Raw genomic sequence first — 15,522 nt, 5'->3', positions numbered from 1 at the left:
AGGATATAATTTTACTGACATCCTCCACCACTAGTTATGGTTGAGTGAATATCTGATTTTACCTGAAACCCTTGTTCTTGGATTGTAGTGAACTAGGGTAAAGTCTTTGAGTTTTGGCAGCCCTTCGAACTCTACGCACACCTTCCCCAAAGGAAGCAATTCAAATTTGAATACTTGGAGCGGAGAAAAGTTATTAATTTCCCCAGAGCAAGCTATCTCTCCCCCAATGTAGGAAAAAGGCTAGGGAGTTTCTAAGACTCACAATTAAGTCTATGTTCAGGTAAATAAACTCAAGGATATGTGAGGTATGTGGCAGTTTATCAGGTTATGGAAAATCAACAATCCACATACAAATCCACTGTTGATAATAATTTATCAAATACACCATTTAAGCTCCATTTTCTATACCTCATTGATAAACAAAATATAAATGCAATTCTTGTAGCCTTTGTGGTACGGGGCTCGCATCTCACAATAGCTCAAAGATATTCTTAGTTGTATAATACTCTCAATGTTCTAAACTATCAAATTAGTGTAACCAATTGCGTAAAAACTAAAATTGTTGGAGAAAAGATGTGAAGTTGGGTGCCATGATTGTTTCGGACAGTGAGGATAGTGAAACAAAAAGTAGCAGGTCTTTAAGGTCTAGATTGTTGCTTGTGCAGATACACTTCCAGGGAATAGGGAAGCCAGAAGTTGGAAGTCAAAAATTCCAAATTCAGGCATCAGTGCTCTTTTGACCTCTAAATAGGAGAATGATTTGTAGATAGAAACTTTGTTGGGATATTGATCATCAGAACATGGAGAAAATGTTCAAACAGGACAGTTAAAAGTTTAAGCTAGGCTTGTGAATGTCTTGCCAATCCATGCTCCAAGAAAGCATTCTCTTCCCTGCAGGTATCATCAGCAAAGTGGAAGTGGACATGGCGAAAGCTTGCCAATCCAGAATCAAGCCTCCCCAAGAAGGTGCTGGCGGTGCCAGTGGCTGCAACGACAGAGCTTGCGGCGGCGGCAGCATAGACGATTTTGTGTATATCTGCAACCGAATTTACGACAAAGAAGCTGGTCGGCCAAGCAAGTGAGAAAATATTGAGTGCAACCAACCAGATATGACACTACCTCATTATACTGGCATGGCATTATGGTTTAGTTATATCTTTTTGCGTGTATAATGTTAGGTGGCCTTCTACAAAAATAAACTAGACTTCTTCACCACCAAGGAAGTAGACTAGACCGGCGAATTTGATTATTGGAGAACTTCTCTGTTTTGGTATGGTAATGCTATTAAGTGGCTGTTTAGTCAAAGAAATCCTTAATAGAAGTGTTACGAATGAGCAATGAGTGGCATTGCATATTGTCCTTAATAGGGTTTTGAGAGTGTGGAGCACTGTAGACAAACCCAGAGGAGGCTGCTGCATCCAGCCCCTATTTGGAATCTACAACTCCTCCTCCATCAAAAACATTCTACATATGCAACCATGATACCATAACATCTAATATAACCACTCTAAATTTGGATACAGTGCATGGGATGTCTTCATCAATCATCATCTCCAGCCTCTTCGTGCACCTCTCCTTCATGGAAAACTAAGGATGCCAAGCAAGGTGAATAGTGGAGGAGGACAACAGGGTTTGTTTGGTTAGAGTTGCTTTTCGGTTGCAGGACAATAGGCTCTGCCCTTGCAAATCCTGTTTTGTCAGAGTCCAGATCAATTGATCATAAGAAGATGTATTATCTACTCAAACCAGCTATATAGAAATCACAATTGTAACGCACAATGACCTTTTTGGTTAACCCCTATTTCAATGCTTACAAGTTTCTCTTAGCCTTGTGGACTTGATTTATAAAATTTGGACTGTTTAGGTGGTGACTGCATTTATATATTCAAATTTGACATAGTGACCGCAATCAGGTTATGCCCCTGAAGGTTCAACGCGATATTAACAGTAGACATGGTAAGAAATTAACTAATAAAATAGCAGAAACAGAACACGGATTAACGTACAAAAGAAAGTAATGGAACAGTTTATTCCAATTCAATAAAAGAAAATTGAGTGTGACCTATTTTTGTAAAGCGTCTAATCTCTATCGTTCTTTTAAAATCATAAGAATTAGAACTGAGATTTCTTATGAACTTAGCAAATTTGTGGTATGTTTTTTAGTCAATTACATTGACCATTCTTGAGGTTTAGCAAATTTTAAAGAGTACCCGTCACATTTTGAAAGACCTCTCCCATTGATTAAAAAATTCGGGTAAAATGATATTAGAAAACATAGATACAAACATTTAAAGTTACACCAATGCACTATAAACTTTATTAAGAGCTCAAATTCACTAGAAAAGAGATGGAAATATTTAGGAGAGCAATAACAAGAATATTTGAGGGGGTATAGCTCTGTTCCAAACAATACAAGCTTTACGCTCATGCTGTATGAGATTAGAAGATTGTTGAATAATGATTCAAAGTTGCTGATTTAGTGGGTTGATTGAGTCAAAATTCTATTTACTGATTTAGTGTGTTGAGATAATTTCATTGTTTTTAAATTTAAGTCCAATAGTAAATTCTATTTTCTTGTTATTCAGTTGAAATGTATTGCCTATTTAAAGATATGGTGATGTGAATAAAAATAATGAGGTTACAGCCTTTACATTCATGTTTTTTTTCTTTCTATAGCTTTTGTTCGTTAACTTCATAGCTACCAATGTCTCTAAAATTCCAAGAGTGGTATCAGAGCATTCAATGATCTTAAGGGGCCTGTGAGAGAGAACCCATCAACGCTTTCTTTATTTCTATAGCTTCCACCAACACATCATCTCTTTCACCACCAGTTTTTTATGAGAAAATTATCAAGTATGGGCTGTCAAAATGAAAGCTCATTTGAGAGGTCTTAGTTTATGGCAGTGGATCGAAAGTGAAAGGGAGATACATCTACTTGGCAACAATCCTACGCTCAATCAAATCAGAGCTCATGAAGAAGCAAAAGCTAAAGCTCCGAGGACTTTATCTCAATTATACGCTACTGTCTCTGAATCAATTTTCTCAAGAATCATGGCTTGTGAAACGGCTAAGGAAGCATGGGATGTATTGAAAGAGCTATATCAAGGGAATGCTAGAACGAAGAGAATACAAGTGTTGAATCTCAAAAGAAATTTTGAGATTCTTAGAATGAATGAAAATGATATAATCCAAGAGTTCTCTGAAAAACTAATGATGGTGGTAAATAAAATTAGACTTATGGGAGAAGAGCTACCTGACTGCAGGATCGTAGAGAAAGTCTTGATAAGCCTATCTGAGAGGTTTGAGGCAAAAATCTCCTCCCTTGAAGATTCAAGGGACATTAGCCAAATTACATTGGCAGAATTAATCGGAGTCTTGCAAGCTCAGGAGCAAAGAAAGATTATGAGAAATGAAGAAAGGAAAAAGACGGTGGAGGGAGCTTATCTTGCCAAGAGTTCATCGTCAAAGAAGAAAGGAAAAATTTTAGAATGTGAACTGATGATACTGGACCGATCACCGAGGTCTGTCTCGAACCGAGTACCTGCAGGGGCGGGGCTGTAATCCCCCGGGAGAACTTCGACGCTCAAGTCAGTAGAAGAAATATGCCCAAAATGGAAAATGAACTAGGAGTCAGATGATCCGTACCTGTAGAAGTCGATATCTATTTAAAGATGGGGTAAAGCACACATTGAAGAGATAAGATAAGTCTTGAACCGGACGTTGGAGAGAATCTCGGTTGACTGGGTCAACCTCGTTCAAAATCAAATATGAGATGAATGATGAAGATATAGGTGACACGTGGCACTTATTGGGGCAGGCACGTGGCGGCACCACATTGGAGATCTCCAAGGGTAGTATAGTATTTTTGCTCTTAGTAAAATATTCCCTCATCACTTGCCCCCCCAACTCCTTGAGCTGCGAGGGAGAGGAGCTCGGGCAGCTGAAGGAGTAGTCTTCTCAGTTTTCCTGAAAAAAGAGATTTTACAAAAAAAATAAATGAATAAGATTAAAGAGCTCTATTATTGGTTTTGTTGGCTCGCTTCCCAACTAAACATCCCATCCCCACTCCCCATGGCCCTCCAAGAATTCTATAAAAAGGGGGGTGGGGATGGTCCCCTCCTCACAAACACTATTGGAGTGAAAACATACTTGGGGTGAAGCAAAAAGGTAAGAGATCTCTCATCTTCCTTTTTTTTTTAATATGGTTTCTCATTTGTGTGGCCGAGACCAGAGGTCTCAGCCACGTTTGGAGCAGGCCGCGCGGCTTACCCGCGCGGGCGGGCCGAGGCCGCGCTGGCCGAGCCCTCGCGCCTCGGCCGCGCGAGGGCTGAGGCCGCGCCGGCCGAGTCCTCGCGCCTCGGCCGCGAGAGGGACTTCCTACCCTTTTTTTTTTTTTTTTTTTTTTTGCGCAGGATTCTCACAGAGCTTGAGAGACTCTTATGATTGAAACTTAATTTAACTTGATCAATTTATACTAAAATCCTAAAGTATTATATCATTTTAACTTACACTTGTGTATATATATGTAATCCATGAAGAGATTATAATTTTCAAACTATTGTTGTCTGAATACAATAATAATATTTAGATGTCGAGGAATCATTTTCAAGCTATCAGGAGTTTGTAAGAAAGAAAATGATTAAGAGACATAAGACATTTTCTATGCAAACCCTCTGATACTTAAGTCAAATTCTTAAAAATATTGAAGGATTTTTAAGACTTTTGAATTAGTATTAGTAGTATACGTTTTCTGAATATGAGCTCATCTATTTATAGAGGAGTTTTGAGGTTTGTGATAAATATTCTTGATAGTTTGATAGCAATTAGGATTTGGACTCTTGCAGATAAACCTTATCATTTGTGAGATTTTTTAAGAGATTTTCAAAATTATATTGTTTGCATTTCTTCATTGGGAATACCTCGAGAAAGGTCTCCAAGAAGTCTCCTGGTTCCTCCTTTTGCTTTCCTTTGCGACAACCTTTTCAGGAGACTCCTAAGTCTTCAATAAACCTCTAGGTCTTTTAAGCCTTATTTTGACAACCTTTTTGCCCCTTTGGGTTTTTATTTTCTTAGGTTTTGGACTTTTGTTTGGTGGATCTTGGTTCATGACACATTAAATATTTTCCACTCTTTCCTAAATTGCACAAAAACGGAAATGAAAAACAAATACAATATAAAACAAAAACGTGGAAGTGATATTTTCAAAAGAGAAGGAAATAGAAATGCATTGGAAATGAGTAAATAAAAAAAAATATTAGGCCTTCTCGTAAATATAATTTTTAATATAGAACATTATAAAAAAATTATTCAATCAAACATAAAGATAAATTCCATCATTCATTCAAGCAAACATAAATACAAGTTGCTTTTATCTCTAATGTAGTCCCAAGATGGCAGAGACAGAATTGTTTGTCTCTAACATGATCGCAGAACAAAAACACGTTTATAAATCAAAAACATGTTTTCAATATAATAAGACAACCCCAAAACGCTTCTCAAATTATGGAAATGACCCAAAAATGCTTTTTTGATGTTTCTTGAAAAGGTGTAAGAAACGCCAAAACAACACCCTTTTGAGGTTTCTATGCATAAGTGGCTTTTTCCTTTGTATTTTTGACAGGGAAAAGTAGCTTTTGTTGTAGGATTTCTTTATTGAGTTAGGGTTCGTTCCCCATTCAATCTTTACCTTCAATGGACCTTTGTTTTCTATAGCCCGATGATTTAGTAGAAATTCATGACCCCTATTTGTGTTAGAGTTTGTGAAGTTGTAAAGAGAAAACAAAGCCAAAAAATAAATGATAGCTTTTGTAGAAGTTTATCAAAGAGTTGGTGAGCACAAATAAATTAATTTGCAAAAATCTTGCTCTACATCTTATTTAACAATTCAAAATGCCTTTAAATAGACATTACAAAAGATACGTGACTAACAGAAGAACCGATTATTATGACTCAACCAAAGTTGCCTTTTGGCTCAACTAGAAATAGAAAAATAAGGAACCATATCCCAACTAAATAGAAAAAATATGAAAGTTTACAACTAATAAAAGACTAGGTCAACAGCAGTTGAATCAATTTTCAACAATCCCCATTGATTCCAACTTACAAACACTAAGCTGAGACCTAAAGTAAACATGATTTCCATGAGGGAGTCATTTTGTGAAAATGTCGGCCACTTGCTCATTTGTATTGCAGTACTTCAAAATGACTAGTCCTTCTGCTACAAGATGATGTTTTACTCTTATGTTTAGTTTTGATAATGAAAAATATCAAATGATTTTATACTCTAACTCAAAGTATATGATTTGAAAACAAAAATCAATTTCAAGTGCTTTGTTAAAATAAAAATCAAATTATCTATAATTTTATATAGATTGAGATTTACACAAACAAGTATTTAGATTTAAAAGAATCTCCTAAATGATTTTTACAAATTGGCTTTAAATCATTGGATAAATTAAGTAAAAATTTTCCAAAGACAAAAGACCATCTTTATGTTCTTGATAGATTGATATTTTATCTTTGATATACTTTAGATGATAAAAATCAATTGTATCTTGATGATGAAATTATTTTATCTATGGTTATTATCTTAGTGCTCTAAAATTCTTTTATATGATTCATTAAGCACCAAAATTAATTTCATCATACAATTAAATATTGATGACAATTGAAATATAATATTTCTATTTGATCAAAATTGTTGAATGAAAATTAAATCTAATGCCAAAATATCCCGTGATAAATTTCTTATTGCATTTTGGAATATTGTATTTTTAATTGATAAAATATGTTTTAAATTAAAAGAAATCATTCCTTGTAATTCCATGAAACTGTCAACAATTTGACAAGCATTTGTCAATAGTTTATATGCAACTGTCGACAGACAGAATATTTTTTCATCAAACTGTTGACAATTTTATCTCATTTGTCAATAGATCTGTTCGCATAATGCCTTCAACGGCTATTTTTTCAAATCCCAACGGCTCCAAACGGCTATATTTCTATTGAACCTTGTGGGACACCTATAAATACACATCAAGAATGATCTAGAGAAGGCAAATGAGTGGGAATAAAGTGAAGTGAGCTTACAAATTATTTACATCTTCTCAAATTGTATTTGTGCTTTGATAATTTTCTCTCAAATGCTTTGATCTTAATTTGTATTTTATCATTCAAGCCTTTTGTTTTATTTGAGAGATTTTTGTAACTAAGAGATTCATCTCTTAGATTTCTCTCTCTAGTAAACATTGCTTATATTTCCTAGCTTGTGTAGCTAGAAGGCCTACTTGTATAAGTAGGAGGTTGTAATTCATAGTCTTAGACTAGAGGATCTACTTGGTTTAAGTAGAGGTTTTAGTGGATTGAGTTTAAAATCCTTAGTGAGGAGTTAAGGTAGTAGATTAGGGTTGGTTTAAGCTAAACCACTATAAATCCTTGTGTTCATCTCTTGTTTATGCTTTTTGTTTATTTATTATTTCAAGCATTTCAATAATTCTCACTTGCATTATATTCTTATTTGTTTTGAAAAAGATTTTAAGTTTTCAAGCTAATTTTTAAATAACCCAATTCACCCCCCTCTTGGGTCGGTGCCATACCATTTCAAACCTATCACAAGATCTCAAATGAAATGAACATGAATGCCTATATGCTTTGTTTTGCTATGAAAAGCTGGATTCTTGGTCATAGCTATTGCAGATTTATTGTCACAATAAATCTCGACTACTCCTTTTAGCTTTTGATTAAGCTCTGCAAGTACCCTTTGTAACCATATAGCTTGACACGCTGATGAAGTTACAACTATACACTCAACTTCTAAAGATGACAATGTTGTTGTTGCTTGTTTCTTTTGAACTCCAGGAGATGGCACCTGATCCAAGACTAAAAGTATATCTTGAAGTGCTATTTCTATCATCCAAACACCCTGCCCAATCACTATCAATGAATTAGGTCAACTTGAAATCTAAAACATGATCATACCACAATCCAAATTCAAGTGTTCTAGCTATGAAACACAAGACTCTCTTTGCTGCTCCAAGATGATGCTTTGAGGGAGAGTGCATAAACTTGGAAATTACTCCAACTAAAAAAGCTATATCTGATTGAGTATGAGTTAAATATATCAGACCTCCCACTAAGTTTTTTAAATATCTTGCATTTGTTGGTTTAGTACCATTTTCAAGCTGCAATTTCTCATTCACATTCATAAGGGTGGCTATAACTTTTCAATTGAGCATGTTAAATCTCTTTAGAAGATCAGTTGCATATTTCTTTTGTGAAACAATTATCCTGTCTTTAGCTTGTTTCACCTCCCGTCCAAGGAAATAATGCAATAGACCTAAATCAGACATCTCAAATTTTTTCTTCATACAAACTCTAAACTCATCAATAAGAGAAGAAGACGAGCTCATATATATTATATCATCAACATATAGGCAAACAATGAGAAGATTATTACCACTTTTCTTCAAATAAAGCGTGGGCTCATTTTTACTTCTCTCAAAGCCATTTTCGTGGAAATAAGAGTCTATTTTACTATACTATGCCTATGGAGCTTGCTTTAGGCCGTAGAAAGCTTTCTTTAGCCTATATATTTTTTGTTCTTTACCACGAAGAATAAAACCTTCCAATTGATTGACATAAACTTCTTCTTTCAGGTCCCTATTCAAGAAGGTAGACTTGACATCGAATTGGTAAACAAGCCATCGCAATTGTGCAGTTAAGGCTAGAAGTGTTCTTATCGTTTCAAACCGTGCCACTGGAGAGAAAGTGTCATCATAGTCGACACCTTGCTATTGCGAATATCCCTTTGCCACAAGTCAAGCCTTGTGTTTTTTAATTTCTCCATTTGAATTGTACTTTGTTTTAAACACCCATTTGACTTTGATGGTATTTTTCCCTTCAAGAAGCTCAACCAGTTCCAATGTCTCATTTTTCTGTATTGATTCAATCTCATCTTTCATAGCACTTTGCCATTCTTCTTTGTCTACTGCTTCTTCAAAGCTTGTAGGATTAGATACAAACAAGACTTGTGTGGTCTCATAAGTATCTCTTAATGATCTTAATTTTCTTGGAGGAGTTTCATTTGATGATGCTTGAAAAGGAGAAGAATTTCTATTACTTGATGAAGTGGAGGATGGTGAAGAAGAAGATGATGAGCTCGGGGACCTTGTGGGAGTTTGATCAACTGGTGGAGCTTTACTTCCCATTGCAATTTCAATCTGTGTAGCTTCATTATTTCCACCCCAATTCCAACGTGCATCTTCATTAAACACAACATTCCTACTTATAATCACTTTGCCATTAATAGGGTTATATAACCTCTATGCTTTGGATTGATAGCAATAACCAACAAAAATACATTTGACAGATTTTTCATCAAGTTTGTTACGATTATGAAAATCTACCAAAGCATAGGAAATAGAACCAAAATTTTTTAAATGGCTTACCCAGGGTCTTCTACCATTCCAAGGTTCATATGGTGTTTGATTCAAAACATTATTTGTAGGTAATAGATTCAACAAATAGACTATCGTGGCAACTATTTCTACCCAAAACACATATTTCCATCTCTCCAACTGTACGATTCTTTCATTTCACAACCCCATTTTGCTTTGGAGTGTATGGTGCTATCAATTCTTTATGCATGCCATGCTCCTCACAAAATTTATTAAAGTCATGAAATACAAACTCACCTCCCCTATTAGTTCACAATTCCTTTATACTTCTTCCATTTTGCTTTTCAACAAAAGTTTTGAATACCTAGCTCATGCGGCTATAATCATCTGTAAAGAACAAGAAATATCGACTTCCCACCAAATGATTTTGTTTTCATCAACCCACACAGGTCAACATGAACAAGCTCAAGACAAGTAGATGCTCTTTTAGACTTCCCTATAGCAAATGGTTTTCTACTTTGTTTCCCATAAATGCACCTTTCACACATATCTAGAGGTTCAATTTTAGGCAACCCAAAAACCATATTTTTTTGACTCAAAAGCTTCAACCTCTTGACATTTAGATTCCCATAACATAAATGCCATGCCACAATCTAGATTCTTTATTTTCCTTGACAACAAGAGCATGACTTTCTATACTAGAAATTTCAAGAGAAATAACTTATTTCTAGTCATACAAACATCAGCTATTATTTGACTTGATTTTTTTTTTTTTATCTCTAATCACACATGAACCATCATCAACTAATAGAGAATAACCATTGTCAATAAGTTGCAAGGCCGGCTCAAGGGGTTGGGAGGTCCTAGGCCATTATTAATTTAGGGGCCCTTTAAAAAATAATAAAAAAATTCTTTTGTTTTTATTTTTTTATAATTATTTCTCTCTTTCTCTCTCTTTTTTCAATTGTCAATTAAAAGTAAAAAAGTTTTGGACAACAACCTCCTTTTTGGGTAGTAGGTAGGGTTGACTTTTGAAAACTTTTTGGGCCCCTCATTTTTTGGGGCTCTAGGCATAGGTCTTAGTGGCCTTCCCTTTGAACCGGCCTTGATAAGTTGCCCAACACTTAACAGATTTTGTAACAGACTTGAAATAAAATAGATATTATAAAGAAGCTTTATTTTACCGTGATTGTTATTTATTGCCACAGTACCTTTGCCTTCAACCTACATCTGTCTATAGTCTCCAAGTCTCACTTTCAACTTGTATTATTCATCAAGCTCCATGAACAGCTTGACTTCTTCCTTCTTTTCTTCTTTTTCTGCATAGCTTGCTTGTTTTTCCCTTTTCTAGCATTCAACCTTTACATGCCCATACTTTTTACAATAATGGCATTGAATACCACTTTTGTTGCCTTTCTGCTTGTAATCAAATTGCCTATGTTCACCTCGCTCAATACTTCATCCTCTACCTTTACCTGGACCACCTCTACCACGATATTCTCCTCTTCCACATCCTCCGTTTGCTGTATCTTTTGACTCATCATTGTGGTTAGATGACTCCTCCTTCACATGGAATGCTTTCTCTTCATGTTTCTCAGTTGACTTGTTTAGTCTTGCATCATGAGCTTGCAAATAACCCATTAGTTCATCAAATGAGAAGTTAGACAGATTTTTTGACTTCTCAATGGCAACAACTACATGATCAAATTTTGGAGTTAGACTCCTCAATACTTTTGCAACTACGGTTGCATCCGAAATTTCCTCTCCATAGAATTTCATTTGGTTGACAATGGCAGATACTCTAAAAAGGAAATCTTGTATTGATTCCCCACTTTTCATATTTAAAGTCTCAAAATCACGGCGAAGAGATTGAAGTTTCATAATGATTACCTTTGTGGAGCCTTGAAACACCTTCTGCAATATTGTCCAAGCCTTGTAATTGTTGCTGCAATTTTTGAGAAGACAGTCTCATGCATTACTTGTTGAATGAAAAATAGCGGCTTGGAATCTTTTTTCTTGTTTTCTTTCAATTGACATTCGTCTTTGTCCTTGACATCGTACCCACTCTCTACTAAATCCCAAAGGTCCTGAGATTTGAATAGAGTCTTCATTTTGATGCTCCAAAGTTCTTAACTTTCACCTTTGAAGACAGGAATCAATGATTGAAAAATGCTCACAACATTGCTGTTTGCTGCCATGCTTGTTGCTACGCTCAGTGCTTGAAGGGACCTAACTCTGATACCGCACTGTTAGAGTTTGTGAAGCAATAAAGAGAAAACAGAGCCAAAAAATGAATGACAACTCTTGTAAAAGTTTTATCAAACAGTTGGTGAGCACCAATAAGATAGTTTGCAGAAATCTTGCTCTACATCTTATTTAGCAATTCAAAGTGCCTTTAAATAGACATTACAAAAGATACGTGACTAACAGAAGAATCGATTATTAAGACAACCAAAGTTGCTTTTTGACTAAACTAAAAATAGAAAAATAAGGAACCATTTCCCAACTAAATAAAAAAAATAAGAAATTTTACAACTAATAAAAGAACAAGTCAGCAACAGTTGAATCAGTTTTCAACAGTTTATATTAGGTAAGATTTCAGACTATGGTCCCTAGATCGTTTTTTAACATTTTCTCACTTTTGATGGTAGGCTTATCCTAGATCATTCTCTTGTTTTTGCGTTTTCGGTTTTAGTCCATTGTCACGCTTTTCATACTTCTTGTTCTAGGTTTGTATTTTTTTCCTCATGGCACATTAGTAACAAGCATTTGTTTTTTCACGATTTACTTGTCTTGACAGGTCTTCGATATCCTAGACTATTCTCATACTTTTTGCTTTTTCAATTTTATGTTGGTCTCAATCATTTTGCACTTTGATTTTTGGACAGTTCTCATGCTTTTTCACTTCGATTTTTGGACCGTGCTCATGCTTTTACGCTTTGATTTTTGGCAGATGATGGACTCTAGATGATTTTCACGCTTTTGTGTTTTTTTTTTTTTTTCTATATCACGCTTTTTGCGCTTTTGATAATGGTTATTCTATATTATTCTTAAGGATTTATCATTTTTTGTGCTTATTGAGTCCATAATCGGTCGCTGACTAGGAGTGTACACGGTTCGGTCTGGCCGATTTTGAGTTAAGAAAATTCGCTGAACCGCACATGCAGTTTGCACCTATAAGCAAATCGACTGGTCTGACTTGGTGAAGAGAAATCGCACCGAATCGCACCGCAGATTGCGGTGTGATTTGGTTTCCGCAGTTTGTTGAAAATGCAACAACTCTCAATTCACCATCACCAAACTTCCACACTCGCTCATCGACTAAGATTTACTCCAACTAATAAAACCTTCGAACCCATCTTATTTTAGTCAGGATATTGCAATACCTTGATCGAAATGGCGTCATGAGCTGGTCTGGTGCAGCAGGTGGTGGGGGTCGGTTCATCGCAAGCTTTGTCGCTCTCGCTTCGATCGGTGTTTGGGTGCGACGGGTGGGTCAAGTCCACGTGCGTGGTAGCGACAGCCGACGGGAGGATGGGTCAATTCGTCGCAAGCTTTGTCGCTCTCGCCTCGATCGATGTCTGGGTGCGGCGGATAAGTCAGGGCCAGGTGCGTGGTAGCGACGGTCGGTGAGGACATGGGTCTGTCGGTGAGAGACCTGGTGCGACAAGGGGTGCGTCGCCGTCACCGACGCCAACAGAGGAAGAAGGGGAGAGACGAAGAGGGGGAGAGATAAGTGATTTGGGGATTTAGGGTTATTGGTTAAACACCCCCCTTCCCCGTCGCGTTTCTCATTTTATAATTTTTATTTTATATTATATATATTTTAATATAATTAAAAGATAATCAGGCTGTTCGGTTTCAAACCGCCAACCTTCAAACCACGAAATCGCGGTTTGGAGGTTTTTCAAATCGCACCGAACCGCATGAACCACCTTTTTAAAAAAATCGTGCGGTCCGATTTAGTGTGGGCAGTTTTTGCAGTTCACTGATTTTTTTGAACACCCCTAGCCGCGACAGCTAATTCTATATCATTCCTATGAATTTATCACTTTTGGTGCTTTTTATACTTTTGGTTCTAGGTTGTATTTGTTTTTCTACATAACAAGTTATGTCACAAGCATTTGAAACATAAATTGTTCAAAACTTTATGGTTTACTTGTCTTGACATTTACTATGCTTGCTTTGAAGAGAGAACTTGTTTTGTCGAAGGATTTTTGTGTAAACCATTTGTTGGATATCCATGTGTGTCCATTGCAAGTCAAGCGATACTTAGACATTTTAGCGAGTCTTCGACATCCTAAACTATTCTCACATTTTTTGCACATTCCATTTTATACTAGTCTTGTGTTTTTTGCGCCTTGATATTTAGATAATTCTCACGCTTCTGCACTTCGATTTTTTTGTTAATGATAGATTTAAAATCATTCTCTCGCTTTTACATTTTTTATTTTATTTTGATATCATGCGTTTTGCGCCTCTAATACTAGGTTATTCTATATCATTCTTACGCATTTATCACTTTCGATGCTTTCTGAATCCAGGATCGGCGACGGCAACAAAGTAAAAAAACCCAAGGCAGCCGATCAATGTGTGAGCGAAGGACCTGATGAGCCGGATGACTCTAGCCGAGAAGATGGTTCAGATGGATAGGGTGGCGGCAGCGCCAGAAATCATGAAGAACTACTCCATTAATTGGCAACTTGCTCAGCGGCGGAGGAAGCATGACGCGACTGAAGGCCTCGCCGGAGAAGGGAATCAGCATGGTGAATGAGTTCCTGGAAGGGTCTCCCTCCAGCAGGCTTTGGATTTCTATGATCTATGGAATGGATGCGGTTCATGGTCACAACAATATCTACAAGGCCATGAATATTTCACCATAATGTTGGCCTGGGAGCAACCATGCAAGTATATATCCTGTTTTGATTTTATAATAAATTAGTTATTATATTTTAATTTTTATCCTTATATTTGTGTCAAATTCTATTAACGAAAATTAATGTAATATACTTTAATATAAACTTTAAAATTATTTAATTATAGAGTTTACGTTCATTTTAGCACCAAATACGTTAAAATTGATTATTTGAGAAGCAAAAATGGAGAAAAAAAGTACATGAACCAATTAGTCCAGAATCTTAGGGAGATCTAATTTATCTTTGAATTATAAAAGTAAATTAGTTTTTAATTTATCATTGAATCTGGAAGCAAGGTAATATTTAAAAAAAATTAATTTTCTTGTTCTTTTCAATAAAATTTTCAAATATACTATTCTTTGAATTTTGTTATTTTTTTCTAAATAAATATTGTTTTTATTGAACTTTTTGAACCATATATTTGTGCTTTTAATTAAAAGTTAGAATTTTCTTGTTTTCTTCTTGACTTAATGATTATATTTTCTCACTTTTTTTCTTTATTTTTTCCTTTTAAGACATCAATTGGGGCCACTTTCCTCCATTAAAGGGTAAGTTTGGTAATTTTATTTTTAGGAAAAAACTCTTTGCAATACCCTTTGAGTTTAATGGAATATTGCAATTTCTCCCTCATTGTTAATTAATCTGTTAAATATTAAGAATGACTAAACTATCCTTATATTTAAGCACTTTTTTTTTTATTTTTTATTTTACATTTATTTTCTCAAATCCCTTATCTATTTCTCTTTCCCTTCAAATGACTCTAACAATGGCAATAGTGATGGTAGTATTAAGTATTTCGCCCTCACAGACATAGCACGGATGGTTCACAGGGTAGAAAATTACACCCAAGAATGTAGGTTCGAGTCATAGCAGCCGCAGTGTGAGAGTTTCATCCTCTCGTGGGATGGCTTTTTGTGGGCACTATGCACTATACCTCTTACTCTGGGAATCGTCGTATTCTGTGATTAACCCCTTTCACGTGCGTGGGATAATGTGTGAGGCCCTTAAAATGAAGAATTTCACCTTTAAATAAAAATGCACCCAAGTATTTCTCTCAATTTCTCTCTCCCTCTTGTCTTATTCTTCTTCTTGTCAGAACCCAAATTAGGTTCTTCTTTGTTTTTTGGGTTTGAACCCAAATTGGGTTCTGGTGGAACCCTTATCCTTCTGTCCTTTTCTTCTTCTTGTGTTGGAACCTAGATTGGGTTATC

Source organism: Diospyros lotus, chromosome 1, assembly GCF_014633365.1.
Source record: "Diospyros lotus cultivar Yz01 chromosome 1, ASM1463336v1, whole genome shotgun sequence".
In the NCBI taxonomy this organism is placed as follows: domain Eukaryota; kingdom Viridiplantae; phylum Streptophyta; class Magnoliopsida; order Ericales; family Ebenaceae; genus Diospyros; species Diospyros lotus.
Note: the sequence above shows the minus strand (reverse complement) of the source record.